This window comes from Lycium ferocissimum, chromosome 8, assembly GCF_029784015.1.
Source record: "Lycium ferocissimum isolate CSIRO_LF1 chromosome 8, AGI_CSIRO_Lferr_CH_V1, whole genome shotgun sequence".
Lineage (NCBI taxonomy): Eukaryota > Viridiplantae > Streptophyta > Magnoliopsida > Solanales > Solanaceae > Lycium > Lycium ferocissimum.
The window spans coordinates 48555000-48580125 of NC_081349.1; the positions used below are offsets into that span (position 1 = coordinate 48555000).

Consider the following 25126-nt stretch of genomic DNA (forward strand, 5'->3'; position numbering starts at 1 on the left):
TGTCTATGGTTATATTATCAAAGTCAAAGAATTGATCAACTTTGAATAACCATGAATTCAAATTCTCAGAAAATCTTGGGAAATCTAGTTTTGAATATCTATATATTCTAAGATAAATTTGATAATTTGCAGTATGTCTGTCTCTATGTTCTTCATCAGCTTCTTATTTATCCCTTGACAATCTTTCTCTTGAAGTTTCAGTAGCATTTAACACTGGTGAGGTTTCACTTCTGGTTCCATCTATATGCTCCTTCAATTGTGCCACTGTTTGATCCAATTTCTTTAATGAAGCTACTTCTTCACTAAGGGTTCCAATATCAGAAACCAGTTTCTGCAGTAATTCTCGAACATCAACACCTTCCATGGTGTTTTCAGTTGTTGGATCTCCATTTGACCTAGGTCATTTTGCCATCCTTTCCGAGAATTGCAAGGCTCTGATACCAGTGATAGCAGAATCACAGGAATCTAATGTTGATTCGAGTAATTCAATAGCTAGAACAGGAATGTAATGGAAGAATTCGAGGGAATAGATCAACTTGATGGAAAAAAGATAGAAATGAAAGAAGAAAGTAGAGTTCTTGTATTAAGAATCAAGTAATGTGAATGAATGATTACAATGAGTTTGATACAACTAGTTATAGCTAAATATAAGCCAAAACAGTTGGTAACTAACTCTAACAACTTTTCCCGCCAAAGCTAATTCAACTAATTTTCAAACTAATGACAATTAACTAACTAAATTCCAGTTGTTCCAGTTGTCAATTCAACTTCTTCAAATCATGTAACATTTCGTCTCAATCGAAAGTTTTACTGAGAGCAACAGCTTCGGCATGGCTTGAACAACAACAATTAGGTATCAAAAATACATAACGAAAGGGAAAAGAACTGATAAATTCAAAGAACAGTTAAGCGAAGTATATATTAAAAGGGAAAGGCCCTATCAAGTAAAACAAGTACCTGAAACAGCTATATTTCTAATATCTTTGTTTAACCTCAAAAGGTACAGTTGAATTTGTTTAGTGGTTTAAAGGATACGTGAATCAATTTACTATAGACAATGTAAACTATAAATGATAAGTAATGAGATCAAGTAATTGTAAAATGATAATGTAATAAATTAAGCCTGATCCGTATGAGCTTAAGAGGAATCTCTCAGTAAAGATGACTCCGAATAGACACTTAGCCTTGAAGGACAATATGAATCCGGTACAAAAAGTATATAAGATATAAGATGATTTGCTAGAATGCGTATAGTGCAAATTGTTAAGCTAGAGTTGGATGCCCTCTAACACTGAAGTTGGGCTCCTTTTATAGGTACAAATTCATCAGCAGGAGTCCTTGAATCACTTCCTCATTATGGACAATAATGATCAATAAATGCTACTTTAATTGCAAGAACATAACGACTGGTTGCATATCCGGACAGGATTTGTAGCGCCTGAAGCACATAACTGCTCCGTGACAATTACTTCGGATTCGTTGTTAGGGTACGCAAGGAATGGTCTCCTCTAGGTTCTCGAATGAATTTCTCCCTAAATGTCATTGCCTGACATATATCAACATCATCGCTTGCCACGTGTAATGTCAGATTTTACCCTATAAAATCGTCATCATGAAATTTCACAAGCGGTATCCAGGGGTGGCTCAAGGGTGAGGCTAGTAGCTTTTGCTTTAGGCCCCCAAGCTTTTGAGGCCCCAAAATAATTTACCGACTAATTTTATGGTTTAAGTTTCTCTTAGATAATATAGAAGATTGTAAAAAGAAGTACAAAATATATATAACAAAAGAAAGAGAAAAAACTGTCTACTTTTTAAGAGAAATATTTTAAAACTTTGAACTAAATTACTCAAATCTTCATATTATTAAATAAAGTTTTTACAAGAACATTCAAGGTAATGTGTTTAAAACACATGGCTAATGTCTTATTGACTTGCATTGATCCTCACTAGTAAATGGCAACAAGCATGAAAAAATAAAAAGGCAACACTAAATTTTTTATATATGTGTATACTTAAGTCATCGGGCTAAAATTTAGCTTTAGGTCACTAATTTTATTGAGACTCCCTTGGCGGTATTAGTATATTAGAAACATAAATAATGGTTACCTAATGTCAAGTTTCAATTAGAAAGGCATATGCAAAATAAAAACTCAAAGCTTCAGAGAACCAACCTGATCGATCAATGGAAAAAACTTTCGTTTGAACCTACTAGTTAAGCAATATAAAACTTCACATGCCATAAGTTTCTCTGCCAGAAGTACTGTGCAAAAATTGCAGCGTGTTGGTAGCAAAGCCAAAGTATGCTAAGAACTTTAACGGAACAAGTTTTTCAAAGTGCACCTTATTCATGCTCTCCGCGACAACTTGTCCGGCCAATATTATGTCTATGCTAAACTTGGTTACCTATTCTTTTTCGGACTTAAGTATATGTACCCATGGTTATTAGGACTTAGGAGATTATTGTAGAATTTTAATAAGCAAAGGCACACCGTAGTAAAGTGCCAACTTTCAGTCCCTTATTTAGCAAAAATGTAAAACTTTCAGCTGAAAAGTGTAGAAACTGACCATCCAATTAATCATGAAACACTTCAGAATTTGTGATCCAAGACATCTAAGAAGCTGCTTCCATATGCCTTCAACACAAATAGAGCACCCATTATATTTGGAACAGTTAAGATTCATTTTCTCCAAATGGTTTGGATCATACATATTCGTTGAAGGGTAACTTTCAAACTATGATAATCCTTCACAAAGTACAGTTGTCCAAACAAAAGAAAGGCCACGATCTTACATGCACGAAAATAAGATTTTTTAATCATTTTGATGAACTGCAGAGAAAATTATTTCAACGACTTGTAAAAGAAATAACAGAGAAACATATATTGAAATTATTTTTCCCCCACTTTTTATATATAGTTGAGCTAATGAATTCACTATATCACTGCAAATATTCTAATTGGTGAATCAATATTTTTTTAGCTAACACCAAACTGAATCAAATATCATACTTTTAGAAAAAAAAGTTATTCAGCACCAAATCAAGTCAAGTCAAACCCCAAGTTGATTTTTTTTATAGGTGTTAACTTAATTTTTCACTTCGATTTGGTTTTTGGTTTATCTTGTACACAACCCCTAGTTCATATCAAGACGTGTGAAGCTGCAGCTTATTAAATAGACACCACGTGTATTAATTGTTCAAAAATCAGTTTTAACAAGAAAATATAATTTTCTCTCTGTTTCCCTCTCAAATTATCTCCCGAATTTCCAATTAGATCTTAGCATCTTTCAGCATTGACAGTTTCTTAAGTAGCTGAAAACCCTTTGATTACCATGTGCTGAACATCTACAATGCAAAGTTGGAGTATGTTACTTGAATTAGATTGACTGGAAATTGTAACGAAAATGAATAATTGGAACAAATTGTGGAATTTTATTGATATTCAGATGGGTTACAATACAAGGATAGAATGTAGAAGAATTCAATACAAGAATTAAGAACTCCAATTGATTCTTGAGCTCCAAGCAATTCCTGTAATGGAGAAATGCAGATTAGGAAAGGATATTGAGAAGAAGAAGAGCGAAGATTGAAGAAGAAGAAGTACCTATTTACAGAGTCGCCACTTAGAATTGAGTTTTGGTGTTCCAAGTCACCTTATGAAATCTCTAATCAAAAGGAAATCACTCTTTTATTATTGGTCTGCGAAAATAAAAGACCGGATAAGGAATTATGTTGACCAGGAAGAAGGTATTAGGCATTCCCCGAGTCCCGTCGTTCTAGCACGTCCACGAGTAGGCTGGCCCAACACAGTCTAGCAGTTTCTGCAAACAACCACGGCCTGAGAATGGCTAAAGACAGTTGTTATGCTAAAGCAACCTTGGCACTAACATCCATGAATCAATAACTGCCTTGTGCTAGCTGCCCAATCTGTTATTTGACAACCTTACAGTTGTGATAAATCTCAGCCGTTGAGCGTAATAATTGGACTTCTAATCTCCACCGTTGGTTAACTTTTAACCTCTACCGTCTATTATTTGATCAGCCTGCCACATGGATAAGTTGAAGCTCAGCGCACGTGAGCTATGCGTGCCTCTAATCTCCTCATTATTGAATCAGAAATCCCCGATTCACCAACAATCCCCGATTCGATCAAACCCTAAATCCTGAAACACCTTCATAACAGAGTAGAAATTAAAACCTAATATGTTTAGGATTTGGTATTTGCTAGTTACTTTAATCAATGTTTTAAAAGGTTTTGTAGTCAAATGTATATGGAAATAGGTTTTCCACTTTCTACTCAAAGTATGTTTTGCACTATTATATTAATAAATAGGGGTGTTACTACCTATTTTCAGTGTGTCATATTTTGGGAAATTGTATCATTCGGACAGTTTCTTTAATGGCTGATCAAAAGCCTTTGATCAACACGAAGAACACATTCTTTCACAAATTCATCCCATCAAAAGCTGAAGAAGCTTGTGAATTTGACAACACTCTGTGGGTAGTGACTCGAGAACTAACAGAGATACGGGACGTATATCCTGTCCTGAAAATTGATCTGAAAAACCCACGACAGATCAAGAAAAAGATTACCCATGGTGAGGTCGTACTTGGAAAGCTTGGTGATTCCATTTTTCGAGACGTTTGAGTACATTCTTCGATACTGGAAATTGAGCACGGCCAAAAGTTTGGTGAATAGGTACGGATTGTGTGTTGATGTGTGGGATGTAACTGAGGAGAATAACCCTAAGAAGTATGAAGGTGGAAGTGTTTTCTTTATGAAGCTACATGACGACCATTATCTATCATGCATAGAATTGTTCAATGATCGCAGATTGGATGTTGGTGATGGAATTGGGCTATATTGGGATCCTAGAAATTCAAGTTTTATGTTCAAATTACTTTCTAAAGTTAATGCTTAATGCAACTTTGTAAATGGTTCAAGAACCATATAGGAGCAAAAGTGAAATACCATATAGTCTTTTTGTTAGTATTACTCTTCATATAATTGTAATATGTTTTGGTGCAGACAAAGATCAAACTAGCTAAATGTTGAATGATATTGATTCGATTCTGAATTTCGGGCTGTCACCAAATCGTGTCTTGTAGAAATTGGAAAATTTGCCGTATGGAGTATGATGATTCATGCAGTTCCCAATTTAGTCCCTGTAATCCGCTCTTTCTACTTTTTTTTTCTTTCAATTCCCTGTTATTATAGTGCTCTTAATACTCTAAGCACACTCTGGTTTTCCACAATCACTTAACAGAATATGCACAGCTATTACATCAAGAAAAGTTGTCCATTTCGCTTTTCCGTATTTAATACACAAGATCTTCTCGATTTCGTAGAGGATAATCTTGACCCCATGATACCAAAATATTGATACGGGGTGGCAAAGAGAGTAACTTTAGCGTATAGGTTTAGAGTTTAATTTAAAATACAACTACATAAAAATCCAGTTGTAGATCCTGCTGGAATTGCAAGGGAAGTGTAGAATACATCATCATTCTGGTGCAGTCACACGGATGAAGTACTATTAGATTGCTCAAAATAACTAACACCATTAGACACAAGTGGATGTGCATTCCTACCCTTGAACACTACAGTTCAATAATCAATAGAGACTAATGTGCAGAGGTGTTGGGAGGCAGTATAACAACACTAAATAAAAGGGTAGCCCGGTGTAGAAAGCATCTCGCGTTAGCAGGGTCCGGAAGGGCAGCACCCCAAGGGACAAATTTACCGTTGCTCCAAGGCTCCCCTTCCTCACAACACTAAATCCGAAATCTAAATATTTCTGCTTGACTTGCTGAGGGTGTTCAAATTATCAAATTACATGCGATTTGATGATCAATGGACTGGGGACAGTGTCCTTGTAACATTAACTTGCTGAAAGTTTTACTTAGAAGGCTACTGGGTAGTATGATAGTCATTATGCTTTTCGGACTATGACTCTCCGTTCTCTTTTATACTTCATCCGTTTGACGCATAATTATCAGTACTCTTCTTACCTGAGAATATTTAGCACTTGCATCAACACAAGAAGGTCTAAGAGTATTGTTATATAAATCTAGGCTTCTACCTGTTTATTACCAAACAGAAAGGCACCAATAATCAAATAAATGGAGAAAATAGGTGATACAAAAAGGCATATATGTGAAGCAGTGAAAGGACTTTTCACTTGATTCATTCATGCCCATCCTGGTCAGTTCATCAATTAGCCGTCTCTCTAATATATGGCTACCGATACCCATTCGTCTCTTAATTTGGGCTTCCGCTTGCTATTCATACATGAAAAAGTTAAATTTATTAAAACTGTGACCGAAGGACGTATAGCGGGAAATTTTATGTGAGTATTGGTTGCACAAGAGTCAAACCTTTATCTCATTTGCCATCTCAGGAGTAAGGTTTATGTGTTGATTGGTTACAGATCGTGCTGCATCCATTGTGAAATTGTTGAAGAGCCTAATTGCTTCCACGATGTGATCCTCATTTGCAACTTGGGAGCTAATATCATGATAAGAACGAGGTAGATTATTGATTAAAAACTGTTTGTATAAATGAAGCTGAAAAAGACACCCAAGGGTGTGGCCTAGTGGTCAATGAAATGGTTGAGAACCATGAGGCCTCGGGTTCAATTCCCAACGGAGACAAAAACACTATGTGATTTATTCTCATCTGTTCAAGCTTTGATGGATAGAGTTACCCAATACCTGTGTTGTGTTGGTGGGAAATAGCAGTTACCCCGTGGAAATAGTCGAGGTGGACGCAAGTTGGCCCGAACACTACGGTTATAAAAAACGAAACTGAAAGATAAAGATAACAGTGAAAAGAAACACTTGGAACAAGGGACTTCCCCTAAACAGCATAAATCAACATAGTTTATAGCAGGATGATAAAATCCTCAAAGCATTTGATCACAAAGAAGCAACATATAATTGTGATACTTACAATCTCATTCAGGAGCTTCACTCAACCTCACTAAGAAAAAGACATGAAAATGGTCTCTCTTATTTTTACTATACAAGCTCTACATAGTTACAAATGCAAACCACATTTTTATGTGAAGTCTTTTGAGAGGACAAATCTCCAATGTAAGCACTCCTGAAGATGAAATGTAAAAGTACTATACACCTAGACCTACAAAAGGAACTAAGGCAACAAAAAAAAATGGAAGTAAGAGAAAGTCAGAACGGTAAAATTCAGTGTACCAATGTTAGCGCATCAGATTCTTCAAAAGAAGAGTCTGCAGGGGGCAGCAAATCTAATTTCCAGTGTGGAGAAGTTTCATAGAAGAGAATGGAGAGACAGGCCAGGAGTTCAATTTTCTCTCTGACTCTAAAATCCGTTCTACAAATGTCTCGACTATATTGTCACAAGTAGAGTTGCTGACCTTTCTCGTGAGTGTATTATGTGTTAAATAATGCTTAATGCAATAACAAACTGTTATACATTCACTTTCTTTTTCTTGTGTTCAGCTCGTCATCACCACACACTACTAAAACCTCTCTTATCAACCTATTATAGCTTCAAAATTTGGGGAAAACCAGTTAATATGATGAGGAGAAGTAAGGAATCGTAGATTAAGATTGTGGTGGTGTGTAAGCATTCCTAAACCTCAATTCTCAATGTAAAAGATATACTAGTACAGAACACAGCATTATCTTTGCTTAATAATTTCTAAACCTTACACCCCAGTTAATTGAAATTTTAGATGACATATGAGTACATATTAGACGTAAAATTTCTTCAAGTATAAAAAAGAGGCACATGAAGAGGAAGAACAAGATTGTACCTTTTCATAGACACTTGACCAAATCTTGTTTGGAAGATGAGAGCTTTGGGAAGCACCGACATGAAAATTTTGTTTCATCATGTATTACCACTCCATCTATCAGAAGTTTCTTTTGGACTAATATGCGAATTTTGTCTCATGCGTCATAACTGAATCTATGGAAAATATACAGAATATGCACACATCATAGAATATTTTCCAGGAAAAACACATCCAGATGTAATTTCTTGGATTATCTACTGAATCTGTACGCATCATCAGAACCATCTATACCTTAGTAATCAAACAGAAAGCATTTCTGCTTTTTGGACTGATGTTAGTGGACTTAATGGTCAGTAAAGAAAATACTCTGCTATTAACGTAGTGTATACCCAGACTTTTCTCTCTCTGATTAGCTCCTACAATAAGATAACAGTCAAGATGCAAGGAAGACAGTTTATGGATAGCCCTTTTCAGTTCCAATGAACGGAATTGACCCACAAAGAAAGAAAGAGCGCAGAGCCCCAGCCCGACGTGTATGGCCGCTAACGTAAAGTGAGGAGTTGAGCCTGGACTGGCAAACCGAAGTATTAACATATTTTACTATGAAGTCGGGGAGGCCTCCAATTAGATTGAACCTCCCCTGCCGTGAATCGTGATGGACGAATAAATGTTCTTGTTTTATTAGAAAATCCTATCGATACTATTAAAACATAAAATGCTATTTTATAACAATTTCAGCATTAGTATTCTGCATGCTTTGCAGGTACAGAAGTCTAGTAGTTTCTGAAAAACCACAGTATCCTTTTCTTAATTATTGTGTATTATTTACAGTCACAAATTATACATTGTGTAAAACTCACCGAGCAGGTAATCCTCGCACATTGAAATTACAGAACTGTAGGATTATCTCACAAGATGACTTCTTTTGTTTCTCAACGTACTGTTTACTACGGACCATACATATGATAGTTACTTAGGAAAGGATTTGTTTCTATTATCGTCTGTAGTGGAATTGTCTGCTAACTGAGTAGGTGGTTCTTCTTCCTTGTTTTCTTTAATTATATCTCTCGTTCTCAAGAAGCTAGGTTGATTGGTTGAAGATAGATGTCTTGTCCACATCCTGTCTGTAATCACAACTTTGTTTTGTTTCTCAATAATTCTCTGTAAAAGTAGATCAAATAAAAAAGATCACAATCACTACATCTCATGCTGAAGTTTAGTATAGCAGTGACTGCCATCATATACACTTATGTGACTTATAAGGTAAGAAGGATGTTGTGCCATTATCAACAAGGATAAGCGATCCGAGTGAGAGGAAATGAACTCACATTAAAGGGTATATAAGCATGTCTAACAATGACAGGACCAACTGTAAAGCCTGTGTAGCCAGCCATTGCTCCATGTACAGCACTTTCAGCCAGGAGAGTGCAATACACATTGTCAGATGCATTACTCAGAATAGCCCGAATCATGTATGTGGGATGTGCACAGAGAATAGAGAAACAGGTTGTTAGGTCCTTTCTAATATATTACAAATTGGCATTCATTCAAACAGTAATTACAAACCTATATATTTAAGATTAATGACCATCGTCTTTTGTTTAGAGAAATGCTCCTGCAAAAAGGTCCGTAGTGTTAATCAGTACCTTACAAATAAGTCAGTATGCAGATGCCATTCAGAACTATCACTGTGTTCTAGAACATGTAGAAAACATCTTAAGAGCAGCCCGCTGCACAAAGTATCCACCTTAGCAGGGTCCGAAAAGGGTTGCACCCCAAGGGGTGTGATGTAGAAAGTTTACCCCGATGCAAGCATTAGTGGCAGCTTTCACTGCTCGAACCTGTGACCTCTAGGTCACACGGACACAACTTTATCGTTGTTCCAAGGCTCCTCTTCGATGTAGAATACATCTTGAGTCTTGACTGAGTAAAATGCATATGAAAGATGTATGGTAGCTCATTCAAGCACTACTATGTGCTTCAATCATCATCATACTATTCTAAAAATGGGAAGATCTAAGTTGAAAAGTTGAATTACCAAAATGTCCATCCATTAAGAATTAGACAACATTTTTACCCCTCATCTAAACATTACTCTTACAATATTTTTGTACCTAATAGTAAATTTATCCTCCAACAAATAATAAATAAATCAATTAAATGGGAATTTGACCACATGATTGATCAGTTCATTATGCTCTAAGCAAAATTTGGAGTTGTAAAAAAATTATGTAGACCCGATTCATTGATCTATTTTAATGGTCTGATTCATTGATCTATTTTAATGGTCTTCTTCATTTGCATATTCAATGATGTATTAACGAAAGAAATTTCAAAAAACCATTTTATTAGCCTTCACAAAAAATTCCTTCTACTGATGAATAATTAAAGCTTCATTTCATTGGAAAACCGAGTGAGTGGACCAATTGTTTCATCTTCCTTTCGTTATTGTAGGCAGTTGTTGTGAACATCTTACAATTATTATCATCCTTTCCATATTTCTAACTTTCATTTATTTGATCTTTTGAGCTTCCATCATTACAACTTATATTCATGTATAGTCTTTTGATATTCTTTCTTAACTTTATAAAAGTGCGCAATAAAGAGTCAAAATCATTGTATCCTCTTTCTTTGCTTGATCTGCTAAGAAAATTCCTTTTTCCATAATGACCTACTCGTGATCTTCTCGCTTGGCATATTTTGCTTAACACAGGTAAAATATTTCGATTTCTGTTATATAAATTCAATTTTAGCGTACTGCTAGATATTATAGGTGCTTGCATTCCAGAATAACATGCATATATAATATTTACAGTATAGTTTAACAATAATTATTCATCATATGTTGTTTGATGTTTCAATAACACGGGGACGAATTTATAGGGGAGATTATGGGACACGTGAAACAATGGTCTCTCCGCAACCAAGTCGAATAAGGATCAATTCAAATTTAACACATTTTTTCCTCTTTTATTTAGTAGTGCACCCATGTATTAGATATCTTAGATCCCCCTCTGAATTAACACTAGCATCTGAATACAATCATAGAGGAGCTTATGTATTAACACATCTTTTAGACCCTATTATGCATTTGTTGGAAAAAATTGGCTGATATTTTCAATAGCTGTTTCCGAAACTAACTTATTTTAAAAACGCAAAAGGGCCAAATATACCCCTGTACTATCGGAAAAGGGCCAAATATACCCTTCATTATACTTTGAGTTCAAATATACTCCTGCCGTTATATTTTGGGTCCAAATATACCCCTACCGTTATACTTTGGTTCAGATATACCCCTCATTTCGATGGAGGTACACGTGTCACTATCCTATTGGCATATTTTAAATATCCCTTAATTAATTAATCCGGAAAAGGGTCAAATATACCCCTGAACTATGAGAAAAGGCCAAATATACCCTTCGTTATACTTTGAGTTCAAATATACCCCTATCGTTATACTTTCAGCAAAATATACCCTTCATTTTAACGGAGAGACAAGTGTCATCATCCCGTTGGCCTATTTTAAGTATCTCCTAATTAATTAAAATCTAACACATAACTCATATCCAATTTAAAAAGACCCTAACCGTATCCAAAAAATTGAAGCAAAGCTTCATCAATGGTGGCTGCCAATACTCACTAACCATCCGTCCCCGGTGCTAGTTACAACAGAAAATGTAAATTAACTAAAACGTGTCCCCTGCTGCTGTAAATTTTCGATAATTGCAAGTGATTCATCCGTCGGAGCAAACGCTAAATCTCGACGAGTCTATCGTAACACGAAAGCTTCTTTTTCCCTCTGCGAGAACTGTAAAAATAAGGCAGAGCAAGAGTAGAATGCAGAAGGAACAACTGTGTTTTGATTTGTTCACTGTGTAATCTAAAAAATGAAAGCCCTATAAAACTAACAATACATTTTTGTTATTACAAGCGAAAAATCATTTTATTAAAACTGCACAAATTGAAGACGAAGACCCGCAGGGCCGCATGTATATACAATTAGTGTTGTAATAGAGAGAGAGATGTAGAAGGGATTTTTCATCTAAGCTTATTGTACTGATTTGTTTCTGTTACTTTTTTACTTCTTGCTGTGATTTTTATCTAAATTTTCTTTCTGAATTATTACTTGCAGCTATCTTTTCTACTCTTTAGTGAAACAATTTGCAGTTTTCGCTATCGTTTCAATCTTGTTTGATTTCTGGGTTTTTAAGAATTCAGCATAAAGGAATATGGCAGATGAATTGGGAAACTGTAACTAGCTCCGACTATCGGCAATGGCCACGGATGGTCAGTGAGTATTGGCAGCTGCCACTGATGAAGCTTGGCTTAATTTTCAGAAACGGATATAGTTCTTTTAATTGGATATGGAGTATGGGCTAGATATTAATTATAGGTTAGATTTTATTAATTAGGAGATACTTAAGATGGACCAATAGGATGATGACATGTGTCTCGTTAAAATGAAGGATATTTCACACACACACACACACACACACACATATATATATATATATATATTCAAAGATAACGAAGGGTATATTTAGCCTTTTTCCGATAGTACAGGGATATATTTGGCCCTTTTCCGTAATTAATCCAACCCATACCCATAATGATAACAAAAACAAAGAGAAATAATGACACCAGCTGCTTGATAAAATCAAAGACATTTTACATTCTTGAAATGAAGATAAAACTGAAAGCCATCCGACTCCATTCAGAGTTTCACAGAAAATTATATGAAAATGAAAGATTCTTAATCCCCATTGCTGGAGATAGATCGGACAGAAGGGTAGCTTCTATAGCCATGGCAAAGTAGAATCATCTGGTCACTTCACTAACATGCCTTTGCTAAACTGCAAAAATAATCTATGAACAGAGTACTACTTCAAAATGCTTACAAGCAAATAAAACAGAAACCAATAACAACAACAGCATGATCTCAGTCCAATTATTCCTCAGTCCCGTTCTTTTTTACATAATTTGATTGGCTGTTGAGTTTAAGCTTTCAAATTTGACTTATGAATTATATAAGTAATAGTGGAACCCATACTCATATTTGTATTTTAATTAATTAAGATAAAGTTTAATATAGACCAATAGGATGATGACACGTGTCCCTCAGTTAAAATGAGGGATATATCTGATCCAAAGTATAACGGTAGGGGTATATTTGAACCCAAAGTATAACGGTAGGGGCATATTTGGATCCAAAGTATAACGAGGAGTATATTTGACCCTTTTCCAATAGTATAGGGGTATATTTGGCCCTTTTCCGTTTTAAAAACAAGGGATTGGAATTGTGGGTTTGATTTCAAATCTAACTCTATTGATTTTGGGTTTCTGTGATTTTTCAATGCTTGTTCTATGAAGAACACAATTGATAACAATTTCAAAACACTTTTTCAGTACGTTGGTACTTTGCAATAAAGGTGTCAACCGGTTCGGGCTAACTGGTTTTAACCGGTTAAACCGAGCTTAGGTAAACCGGTTAAGGAACCGTTGCCTAATTCCTAACCGTGTAATTGTTGTTTTCGGTCCGGTTCCAATATTTTAGGAGAACCGGTTAAAACATTAAACAAATTAGGATTCGTTAAACCGTTTTTAAGTGAAAATTAAAAAAAAAAAATAAAAAAAAAAAAAAAAGGAAAGAAGTTAGTTGGGTCCGTTATTAATGGACTAATGCAACGGTCCATTTACAAAAATGGCCGTTGCCATAAACGGCCATTTTGTTAATTTTTGGCCCCCAAATTTTTTTTTTTTTAACACTTTAACCCATCCCCCACCCCTATATAAACCCTTCTTCATTTTCATTTTAATTCACACCAATTCACTCTTCTTCATCTTTCTCTCAAATCTCAATCTCTCAATTATAATTATTTTGCAATAACTAGCCACAAAGTCTTATTATAGTTTCAACTTCCAATTATTAATTTTGCAATTATAATATTGTTGGTGGAGTTGGTGATTTTGCAACAATCCGAAGTAGCTTTGGTGGATTTGCATTTAGCCGCCTTGACTTTGTTGGAAATTAATCGGCAATTTGGTATCTTCGTTCAACTCTATCTTTATTTTTCGCAATTTAATTCTAGCAATTTAATTTATGCAATTTAATTTACGCAATTTAATTTACGCAATTTAATTTGTTGTAATTTATTTTCTTGTGATTTATTTGATTGTGATTTAAACTAATTCTATTTAATAATGTCAAAGAGATTAAGACGTGGTGCCGGTAGTAGTAGTCGTATTGTTAGGGGTGCGGCTTAATGAGGAAACATTTGTGGAAGAAACACCTAATTTAGGTATTGATGTTGGTGGAAATAATCCACTTTTAGGTCATGAGGCAATGCAACAACATTTTACCGACACTTTTAATGAAGACTTAAATAATGATGATGAAACACAACCCCCCGAAAATCCCATAGAGATACATGACACCGCACAATCACATACACAAGACAAACCGCCTAGAACTCGTAAGCCAGCTAAAATTTGGAAATTTATGACTAAGAATAGGGAAAACCAATCAGCTACATGTAACATATGTGGACAAGTATTTAGTTTTAAGCAAGGAACTGGTAAGGATGGTGGAACGGGTACACTAAATTCTCATATGAGAACCAAACATATGGATGCTTGGGGAGAGCAAACGGGTTCAAATGTGGGGGGGATTCAAATGACGATAGACCCACGAACCTAAGAGAAATTTTAAGTATGACAAGAAAAAAGAACGCGTAGAAATAGCTAAAATGGTAGCTTATGATTGTTTACCATTTTCCTTTCCCTCGGGTTTGGGGTTTGTTACTTACATTCAACGTTGTTATAATCCGTTATTTGAGGGTATTCCTAGAAGTACTTGTAGAGCCGATGTTATAGATTTGTTTAAAAAATATAGATTTTATTTGCGCCACGTATTTAATTCTTTAAATTGTAATGTTTGTCTTATCGCCGATTTGGGTCTTAGTATTAACCATTTAGATTTTTTGCTATTACATGTCATTGGGTTGATGACAATGGGTTATGCAAAAAAAAAATTATAGCTTTTTTATATGACGAAGGAAAAGGTCGTCACGATGGAAAATTTTTAGCCGATTCAATGTCTACTATTATGAGATTTTTTAACATTTATAGAAAAACACTTTGTATTGCTTTAGATAATGCTTCTAATAATACAAAGACAGTTGGTCTTTTAAAAAAAGAAATAAACCCTCCTCTAAAAAATATTTTTCATGTAAGATGTAGTTGTCACATTTTAAATTTAATTGTTAAAGATGGTCTTGTGCATTTTGATGATTACGTTCAAAAAGTTAGAAATCTTGTTGCGTTTCTTTTTGTAATGTTAATAGGGGAAGAATTAGAGATTTTAAGAATGCTTGTGTGGAAAATAACCTTAGACCTAGGAAAATTCAAGTAGAAATTGAGACTAGGTGGAACTACACTTACATTATGCTATAACAAGCATATGAGTATAGGATTCCCATACAACAAGTTCACAACAAATATAATACCGATAGTCAGGATTGGTTAAATTTTATGCATTGGGAAGATGTTAAAGAATGTATTGAACTCTTAGAAAATTTTTATAATGCAACTCTTGCTTTTTCTAGACAATTTTATCCCACGGTAACCGGAATTTTAGCCTACTTAGCGGAAATAGCTAGAGTTTTACAAGAGTATAAACATAAACCCGGTTATCAAGCGGCTATTTTTGAAATGATAATCAAATTTAAGAAGTATTTTTTTCCCATCCCAACTTTATTTATATTGGGTTCCCTTTTAAATCCTTGTTTAAAAGCTGTCTTATACTAAAAATTTGGTTAGTCAAATTTATACATTTTTAGAAATTGAAGCGGGAGCTCAACCATCTTTAGTCAAGCCGAACTCGCTATTGATGATAAGTTTAGAAAAGTTTTTACTCATTATTCTAGTTTGGAAGAACGTGCAACACCCGTTGCTCCACGCCCTACTACTTCTCAAAGTAGCAAAAAGGGCTTGTCGGGTTTAAAAGTTTTACATTCACCAACTTCTTCTTCTACGCAAACTTTGATGAATATAACTTTTATTTGATGCACCCAAATGTAGATATCAACCAACCTGGATGAGGTGGACGTCTTAGCATGGTGGAAGAAGTACAAGGCAAGCTATCCACTTTCAAGAATGACTCGAGATATCCTTACGGTTCAAGTATCAACCGTGGCTTCGGAGAGCGCATTTAGCCAAGGAAGACAACAAATTGGAGACCATAGACATTCATTATCCGGCTTTAGCTTGCAAGTACTAGTGTGCATTCGAGATTGGATTAGATCGGAGCGACGCAACCAAAACTCGAAGCGGAGGAAGGCGAAGAGGAAGAAATTGAAGATTTGATAGCTAGTGGACCGGACCAAATGGAAGACTTTGAAGATATTTCCATGACCGAATATGATGTGCGGGGGAAATTAACGAAATGGTTCAAAATTGGTGATTTTATTATTCTACTATTTTTGTACAACTCATGTATTATTTGCAAGTTAAAAAAAAATATAACTTGCAAATAAATGTTATCCAAGAATGAATAAAAATATGGCTCATTGAGCTTACTTCTATTTACTTGTGTTCATATTTTTACTTTTATTAAGTTAGGAATATACCTAAAATATACTAAGAATATACTTATAAGTATATTAGTTATATAGTATACTTAAACATATATAAGTATATATAGTATATACTATATATATAATATATATATAGTATATATATTAAGTTATACATATATTTAGTATATATATTAAGTATATATAGTATATAGAGTATATATGTATATATAGTATATATATTAAGTTATACCTATATATATAGTATATATATATATAGTACATATATATACATATATATAGTATATATATATATACACATATTTAGTATATATATAGTATATATAGTATATATAGTATATATATATATATGTATATATATTAAGTTATACCTATATTTAGTATATATATAAGTTATATATATATAGTATATATATATATACATATATATAGTATATATATATATAAGTATATATACTATATATATTAAGTTATACATATATATAGTATATATATTACATATATATATAACTTAATATATATATAGTATATATATTAAGTTATACATATATTTAGTATATATATATATATATAGTATATATAGTATATATGTATATATAGTATATATATTAAGTTATACACATATTTAGTATATATATAAGTATATATAGTATATATAGTATATATGTATATATATATATATATTTAGTATATATATTAAGTTATATATATATAAGTATATATAGTATATAAGTATATATACTATATATATTGTTATACATATATATAAGTATATGTAAGTTATACATATATATGTATACGAAAAACACTATTGTATTATAGTCATATCGTTAACAAGTCGATAAATATTTAAACTTTAATTATAAAGTTGTATAACATATGTAAATATACCTACAATATACAAATAAATACTATAATATATATATATATATATATATATAATACAAAAAATATATATATTTTAAACACTCCAAACCGGACCGGTTCCGGTTTGGAGTTTAAAACCGGTAAACCGGAACCGGCCGGTTCCTTAACCGGTTCCATAACCGGTTCCGGTTGGAACCGGTTGACACCTTTACTTTGCAATGATAATAAATACAAGTATACATATTCTAATATTATTTACACCAATTTAGTACATTTACATGGATTAGCACGAAACTCACTTGTTGAGGGATCAACTCAATCGGCGATCTGAAATTACATTTGAATACAAACCAGCTTGCTAAGACCTTAAAGAAGTTCTGAGGTACTTCTTAAAATTTCCCTCAGAGAAGATATAGCAATCGGCAATTCAAAAAGTATAGCATGTGAAGAATTACCACTGTCCCGTCCCATTAACTTCACAAGGCCAATTCCATTCTCAAAACTGGTAGCTTCAACATGAGCAGCACTAATAGCACGCTGGCCTTCCTCAACAGTGGAATCAAAACCGAAAGACTTGTCAATGACCTGGAGAGAAGTAGAAAGATCACTAAATATAATTTGGTTGCCCACTGAAATTTTGATAATCTATATGAGAAAGTAGTTACCGGTATATCATTATCGATTGCCTTGGGGATTCCAGCAACTGCAACATTGAGACCACGCCTTCTAATTTCCTGTAGGAGAAGAGGCAGAATAAACTTGAGTGACACATTTTCATTGTTTTCTCCATCAACACACTAAATATTACCATCACATCAAGTGATTACATTAGAGTAAATTGATCAAAAAGATGCTTTTCTGAGGCATTATTCTGGAATTGTTACTGATTAATTGCTAAGAAGGTCCACCTCAAAAATCACCGCTGCCCCTCTCTAGGTCCAATCTCCTCCAATTAGATAAACCTTGAGAAAAAAAGGCAACATGAATATCTCAACAGGATGCGCTGATTAGATGGAAAGAAAATATCCTGAATTAGTTCTCAAACAATAATTTCTATTTTTTAGTTTTACCTAATTGATACCCCGATCCTGAATCCTATCTACTATTTTCTTTGTGACATGACCTCCTCAAGCTGTCCCAAGCTAAGTTGCTCGGACTCAGGTGCGGGTATCCGATACGGGTACGGATCCGAGTGACGGATTCGGCAAAAATCTAAATTTTAAGATTCGGGGGTGCGGATCCAGGTATGGATACAGGTGGGGGCATTCGGCTAAGAAAATTCAAAATTATAAAAATAGAGATATAAAGACCCCAACTTCTTCTTTCAAGCTCTCTGGTTCTTCCCCTCAAAAGAGAAAAGAAAGCCATTCAAGGCCTTCCACCAATTCTCCTTACAGGTCGCAGATATTGTCTACTAGAAGTCAATACTCAGAACATTACCCCTTGAATTTTTATTTCTCTCTGTTTGGTATGAAACATGAAGCAGCGAATATGAGACAAAAGGACTATAATATTGAAGGTATGTCATTTCCAAGGTCTTAACTATGTTTTTTTCTTTCATTTTGAGAAATCAAAATCTCAATTTCCCCCCAAATTTGTCCATGGACTCCGGTCAAAGTATTTGAAGTTGGTTGACCGAATCCGAGACGCATCCCGCACCCGCACTGTGTCCAGACGGGTGCAGCAGCAAAAGTGAAGAGTCTGCGTAACTTTGTTAAGATTCTCAATCGAGCTTAATCGAGCAACAATGGCGGAGAAATGAAAAAGAAACCCCAACTGGTCAGAAAAGAGAGAGAAAGTAAGTCGGTGTAAAATAATGAAATGAACTTGTTGACTTTACATTCCCAAAATATCTGTGTATATACAAAAGTGAATCCAAAATGAAATAAAACCAATACAGTGAAGAAATACAATTCGGTCGGGGTCCTTAGGACTAAGTGGGCCGCAATGTGCTTAAGTGATTGGCCCTTCTGTGTTAGTCTTCACACCTCCCCTCAAGCTGGAGGGTGGGGACACACCGCCTTGGATAAAATGCCTTGATGAACTGCAGCAGGAAGAGTCTTAGTCATAATATCAGCCAGCTGATCAACAGTGGAGATGTAGTGTAAGATGATCAATCCAGATGACAAACATTCACGAACATAGTGACAATCAATCTCGATGTGTTTGGTACGCTCATGGAAGACTGGATTCTTGGCCATGTAGATGACAAATTGACTATCACAAAAAATAGGAATAGGATAAGTAATATTCAACCCAAGGTCACCCAGCAGCCTGATAAGCCATGAAAGTTCAGCAACCACTTTTCGAAGAGCTCTATATTCAGCCTCTGCAGATGATAAGGAAATAGTGGGTTGTTTCTTGCTTTTCCAAGACACAGGACTGCCACCCAATGTGATAAAGTAACCAAAAACAGATTTACGAAAGATGGAGCAAGCAGCCCAGTCAAAATCCGAGTATGCTTGAAGAGAAAAATCAGAAACACTGGAAAGCGTAAATACCCTGAGCTAGACTTTGTGAGAGATACCTAAGAACATGCAAAGCAGCCATCACATGTGGGAATTGGGGCTACTAGAGAAACTGACTTAAGAGTTACATAGTTAAGGCAATATCAGGTATTGTATGTTGAAGAAAATTGAGTTTGCCAATCAACCTTCTGTATGCACTAGGATCAGAGAGGGGTTCCCCCATGTCCAAAGTGAGCTTGGTAGATGAATCCAAAGGAGTAATCACTAGTGAAAAATGATGACAGTTGAACTCTTGTAACAAATTAGTGGTATACTTAGTTTGACTTATGACATATCCATGAGAAGTAAGAGAAATTTCCAGGCCAAGAAAATAATGCACATTACCCAAATCCTTGATTTTGAATTGTGCATCCAAAAATTGCTTCAAGGAATTAAGTTCAACTAGATCATCCCCAGCTAGGAGAATGTCATCAACATACACTGCCAATACTATCAGGGAACCAGAGGACTGCTTGGTAAATAAAGAGTAGTCATTCAAACTGGAAGTGTAACCTCTTGAAACAAAAGCCTCAGACAATTTGGAAAACCACTGTCTAGAGGCCTGTCTAAGACCATATAATGATTTTCTAAGCTTGCAAGCCAAAGGGACAGTAGAATTGGTTGAGAAAGAAACAGTAAGACTAGGTGGGATCTTTATATAAACCTCTTCATGGAGATCACCATGAAGGAAAGCATTATTCACATCTAATTGAAAAACTGTCCAACCCTTTTTAACAACAAGTGTGAGTAAGCATTTGATAGTTGTAAGCTTGATGATAGGTGAAAAGGTCTCATTGAAGTCAATGCCCTCTTTTTGAGTATCCCCTCTAGACTTGAATTACAAGTCTAGCTTTGTCTCTCTCTCAGAACCATCAGCCCTCTGCTTAATCTTGTAAACCCATTTACAGGGGATGGCTTTCTTGTGAGAAGGGAGAGGGACAATATCCCAAGTGTGATTTGCATCTAGGGCCTGAAATTCTTTTAACATTGCTTCTTGCCAGTTGTGCCAAGAGGCGGTACTCGTTGATAAACCGAGGTTCATGTACATGAATATCACTACTGGGAACCTTGGATGGACCAGAAACTGAAGAGCATATATAATCAGAGAGGTAAGATGGTTGGAACTTACTTTTGGTAGAATCCCTGGGTGGAGGGATAAGAGGAACAATGGGAGGTTGAATTGGTAAAACTGGAAAACCAGGAGGTGAAGCAGGTGGAGGTTGTGTTGTGGGAGAGGAGGAAGGAGGATGTTGTGTATGAGGAGATGAATAAGCTGGAGATTGTGATGTGGGAGGTGAAAAGGGAGGCTGAGTGTGAGCTGGAATATAAGATCTAGGTGTGAAATCCACAAATGGAGGAGCAGGTGTTGCAGGAAACAGAGATGTAGAAGGGGAAGAGTAAGGGAAGATATGTTCATGGAAAATGACATCTCTAGAGTAAAAGATTAAGTGATTGCTGAGATTTAGGAGTTTGTAACCTTTCTTACCATAAGGATAGCCTAAGAAGATAGATTTGATTGCCCTAGATTGAAATTTATCTCTACCAGCCTTAGAAGAGGTGGCAAAATAGAGACAGCCAAAAGATCTAAGATGGTCATAAGTAGGTGGAAGATGATGAAGCTTTTCAAAGGGAGAGGTCTGATTTAGCACAGAGGAAGGCATTCTATTTATTAAGTATATGGCAGTAAGGACATAATCACCCCAGTATTTGAGAGGAAGGTTTGATTAAAAAAGTAAAGCTCTAGACACTTCAAGAAGATGTTTGTGTTTTCTTTCCACAACCCCATTTTGTTGTGGGGTGTGTAGAATGGTAGTTTGATGAAGAATCCCTTGGCTGGAAAAGAAAGCAACAGCTTCAGTGCTACTACCAAGCTCGAAAGCATTGTCTGACCTAAAGGTCTGTACTTTAGATTTAAAATGGACACTAACCATAGAGGTAAAAGCTTTGAGAACTGCAAGTGCATTGCTTTTGCAAGAAAGAAGGGAGTCCAGGTTACTCTTGTGCAATCATCTACCAATGTCAAAAATTACCTAAAACCATTATAAGTCCTAGTGTTATATGGTCCCTAAGTATCTACATGGACCGGTTGAAAAGGAGCTGTGGAGTGAATTGTGCTATCATGAAATGGTAATCTTTGTTGTCTAGCCATGGGGCAAACTAGACAGACAAAAAGTTGTTTGGAAGAAACTTTATATGATAGGAAGGGGATAGATGCCATTTTGTGAAAAGGCATATAGCCAAGTCTTTGATGCCAAAATATGTCCCTTTTATTCACAACAGAAGCTTGATTACAAGTAGAACTCTATCACAAGTAGCAGGGAAATTCTTAGGACTATTTACAAAGTTGAACTGCTTATGGGAATTATCAGTAAAAGTTTTGTGACAAGCAGAAATAGAAGACTCAGAAGGAACAATAGAATTGAGACTATTACAAACATTTGAGAGAAAACTAAAATCAGGACAAACAGTAGGAAGTTGTGATGAACTAGTGGAGGAGGATGGAAAAAGATCAGCATCAGGATGGAAATAGTAGAGTCTCCCAACAGCCTTACCAATTACCAGTGGCATCTTCTGAGAAAGGCCCTGTAACAAGCAATGATGTTTAGTAAGCAGTGCTATACAGTTCAACTGAGAAATGAGTTGATGTAAAGAAATTAAGTTAAAGTGGAAGGAAGGAACTAAAAGAACATTTAATAAAATTATGTCATTTCTGAGATGCAAGGATCCAGTTGATATAACCTTTACCTTGTATCCATCAGGATGAGTGACAAGAAAAGGTTTAGGTAATGGTGAGATGTTGTGGAGTAAATGTTTGTGAGGGGTCATATAGTTAGTTGCCCCAGAGTCTAGGATCCAAGGATTAAGCCCTAGCTGTGAAGTTGCACATACATGAGATCCTACAGAATTTACAGCATATGTAGTAAACAATCCTACAAAGTGAGAAAAACCTGAGTCCTCTGAAGAAATGTGACCAAAACCATAACCAGTAGATGACAAGTGAGACTGATGAAAAATGGCCTGAAGTTGCTCAGGAGAAAAACCATGAGCTCGTTAAATGGAATACTTTTTGGAACAGATAAGGGAGCAAGATCAAGTGGAGGGACCTCAGTTTGGACACAAGAGGCTGACTTTCTAGATTTTGTGAACTTGAAATCAGGGGGATACCCATGCAACTTATAGCATTTCTCAATGGTATGATTTGTCTTTTTGCAGTACTTACAATAAAGACCACTAGGTTGACCAGTAGTTGCACCATACCCCATACCCCTTCTTGTGTCAAAACCATTCAGTCCATTAGAACCTATACCCTTTCTTGGTTCAAAATTCACCTTCTGAGTGAACTTGTTGGAATTGTTGTGAGGTCCAGAACTTAGGAAGGCAGTAGAGTCACTTGAGAAACTTGGGTTAGAAGGAAGGATTTCTCTTTGACTCTCATCTTGCTGTAGAAGGGAGTATGATTTACTTATGGAATGAAGTGGATTCATCATCAAGATGTTACTCTTGACTATGGAGTAAGAATCATTCAGACTATTTAAATTGAAAAAGTTGCTCGTCCTCAATGAATTTGAACAAAGCTCTACATGTGCATGTTGGCCCAACATAAGCCCAATTAAGTTCATCCAATAAGTTTCTAAGCTTGGTGAAATAAGTGGCTATATCAGAGGAGCCTTGACTTGTGGAGGCAATTTCCCTCTGAATCTAAATGTATTTGGTTAATATTTCCAAATATTTGGTTAATATCCTTAGCAGTTTTCATACACACTACACTAGTAGATATTTCCCTAGACACAGAGTTGGTTATCCAAGCTCTCACCATGTCATTACATCTTTCCCAATAAGTAAAAAATGGAGAATCAACTGTTGGATTATCATTTCTACCATCAATAAGCCCTAGTTTGTTCTTAGCTGATAAGGAGGTCAACATACTACTTCTCCAAGTAACAAAACCACATCCATAGAAAGGAACAGCCACGAGTTGGCAACCAAGACTGTCAGACGGATGCACATAGAAAACATGGGAGGAATCACGTGTGAAAGGGCTAAAACCTTCAGTACCAGGGTTGGTAGAAGTACCAGACGTGGTAGTTGTACGGGTTGCATTAAACAGGACTTGTATTTGAAACCATGATTATACACACAGCAACACACAACATAAATTCTCAAGTATACGATATGAAAAAAAATAACAGATCTCGACAAAGTAGCGGAAATCAAATTCTATCAGATGAGATATGAAGATAGAGTAGATGATACCAGGATTTTTCTTCAACCTAAAAAAGTAAAGGCCTTATTCAACTGTGAAACCCTAGAAACCGTCAAAAATCCCAAAATCGTTGAGAATCACCACAAATCGAAACTACGACAACCTAATTAACACTAGAAATTGAAAACCAGATGAGAAATTCCTTGATTGGAGCAACAAGGAGAAGCGAAACCAAAAATTGAAATTGAAATTCGAACTCTAAACTTGATAATGAAATCTTCAACCATCATCATCAAAATTACCATCAGAACAAAACTCATAGCAAGGTGATTCTTATACTTCGCTCTGATACCCTGTTAAGATGCTCAATCGAGCAATAATGGCAGAGAAATGAAAAGAAACCCTAACAGTTCAGAAAAGAGAAAGAAAGTAAGTCGGTGTAAAATAATGAAATGAACTTGTTGACTTTACATTCCCAAAATATTTGTGTATATACAAAAGTGAATCCAAAATGAAATAAAACCAATACAGTAAAGAAATACAATTGGGTCGGATCCTTAGGACTAAGTGGGCCGCAGTGTGCTTAAGCGATTGGGCCTTCTGTGTTGGTCTTCATAAACTTGGGTCCCAAGAATTGTTCCACCACATTTATGAATATATCACAATCTTGGGTGTCAAGGGAACTGTGTTTTTTGAAAAGAGACCTCGATATCCTCCCTACACATCCACAAAATTACAGTAGTTCTGATGCATACATGGATAAACAAACTTTTGGAATTACAAATCAAGATAGTAGAATGTACTGTTAAAACATAGCGAAGAGAAGTATATTAAAAACGGGAAAGAATAACTAAGTTTGATTTGAACCTTTTGATTGTTAAGTTTGAGTTTAACCTCATTCGTTGTGTTCCTAAAATTACCAAATTTATGCATTATACTTTGGATTGAGAGAAATGTTAATCTAATTGTTGCAATCCTCTTCAAGATGCCACTGGTTCTACAACTATCTGTCAAGCATTTTGATGAGAAAAGTTTCAGAAAAGGGAAACCAAGTATGTAACCATCATCAAAAGTAATGTTGCTTTGTTTTTCAAAAACATATATGGTAAAATTGCTTAAATGTATTACTGTGTGTCATGGAATGAAATGTTACTCACATCTATCCCCACGACTCTTCT

The 25126-nt window shown here is 35.3% G+C and overlaps 2 long non-coding RNA genes across 2 annotated transcripts; one reads left to right on the forward strand and one right to left on the reverse strand.

Moving 5' to 3' along the window:
- Positions 1-3410: 3410 nt before the first annotated feature.
- Positions 3411-3885, reverse strand: LOC132067027 (uncharacterized). Its single transcript, XR_009416992.1, has 2 exons — positions 3603-3885; positions 3411-3529 (listed from the first exon to the last, which is right to left on the reverse strand). It is a non-coding gene; the product is annotated as an uncharacterized LOC132067027 (long non-coding RNA).
- A 9739-nt stretch (positions 3886-13624) lies between these two features.
- LOC132068676 (uncharacterized) lies at positions 13625-16251 on the forward strand. Its single transcript, XR_009417470.1, has 2 exons — positions 13625-13767; positions 15995-16251. It is a non-coding gene; the product is annotated as an uncharacterized LOC132068676 (long non-coding RNA).
- The last annotated feature ends 8875 nt before the right edge of the window (positions 16252-25126 follow it).